Below are 1,213 nucleotides of genomic sequence, written 5' to 3'. Positions count from 1 at the left end.
GATAGCAAAGACCATGGCCTGTATCAGATGCGCCTTAGTCTTCAGAGAGAGACCATTGCTCTTCAGTACTTTAGAGAGGTCCCTAACAGCAGACTTTCCCATGGCAATGCACCTTTTAATTTCATGGCTACTGGTGCCAAGAGTGTTGACTGTGGAGCCAAGAAAAATAAAGCTGTGAACAATCTCAATCTCTTCACCATCTTAGTTTTAATGAAAGTTTACAGAAACTTTGGATTTCTATTCATTCATTATTGTATACTTTCCTCCCTGTCCAACCGACTCCTTCCCAGTTCACTTTTCTCTTTGAAAAGTAAAAAAAAAAAAAAAATTAAAAAAAATTCTTTCATTGTTATACAGTTCTCCCACCTCCCCAGTCCATTCCACTAAGCAGCTTTCATTCTGGACTTTTTTCATGACAATAATACATAATCATATATTCCTCATAAATAGTTCTCTCCCTCATCTATTTCAATGCAGTATACATTATTTATCTTCTCTTAGTTTCCCCCAACCTTGATATCAGTCCTGCTTTACAACAGTGGCCCTATGCAGTATTTGTCCTTTTGTGACTGAAATAGTTCACTAAGCATAATGTCCTCCAGGGTCACCTATATTGTATAATATTTCATGAGTTCCTTGTTTCTCGATGCAGTGTAGTATTCCATTGTGTAAACATACCAGAGCTTCTCTATCCATTCATTTGTAGATGAGCAATTGGATTGTTTCCAAATCTTGCTATTGTGGACAAAGCTGCAATAAACATGGGTGTGCATATATCTGCTTAGGTGGCACTTCTAGTTTCTTCAGGGCATATTCCCAATAGTGGAATTGCTGGATCAAATGGTATTTCTATTTGCAAATTTTTGAGAAAGCGCCATACTGCCTTCCATAATGGTTGCACCATTTTACAATCCCACCAACAGTGAATAAGGATTCCAGTCTCTCCATAACCTCACCAGCATTTGTTGCTTGCTGTTCTGTCAAATTTTGCTATTCTTACTGGGGTGAGATGATATTTCATACTTGTTTTGATTTGCATCTCTCTTACAGCTAGGGATTTTGAACATTGAACATTTCCTCATGTGTTTGTTGGCCATCTGAGTGTCTTCTTTTTTTGATTATCTATTAACAATCTGCATTATGCAGATGACAACCCTGCTTGCTGAAACTGAGGAGGACCTCATGCACTTGCTGCGAAGGGTCAAGGACTGCA

General features: G+C 38.3%; 1 protein-coding gene across 1 annotated transcript in view; it reads left to right on the top strand.

Annotated features, from left to right (window-relative positions):
• The window catches only part of LACE1 (lactation elevated 1), a 390,750-nt gene that overhangs the window by 148,414 nt on the left and 241,123 nt on the right, over positions 1–1,213 (top strand). The window lies entirely within an intron of this gene.

This window comes from Elephantulus edwardii, unplaced genomic scaffold, assembly GCF_000299155.1.
Source record: "Elephantulus edwardii isolate Elephantulus edwardi_28Jun2011 unplaced genomic scaffold, EleEdw1.0 scaffold00013, whole genome shotgun sequence".
Taxonomy (NCBI): domain Eukaryota; kingdom Metazoa; phylum Chordata; class Mammalia; order Macroscelidea; family Macroscelididae; genus Elephantulus; species Elephantulus edwardii.
Note: the sequence above shows the minus strand (reverse complement) of the source record. Positions and strands in the feature narration are given on the sequence as shown.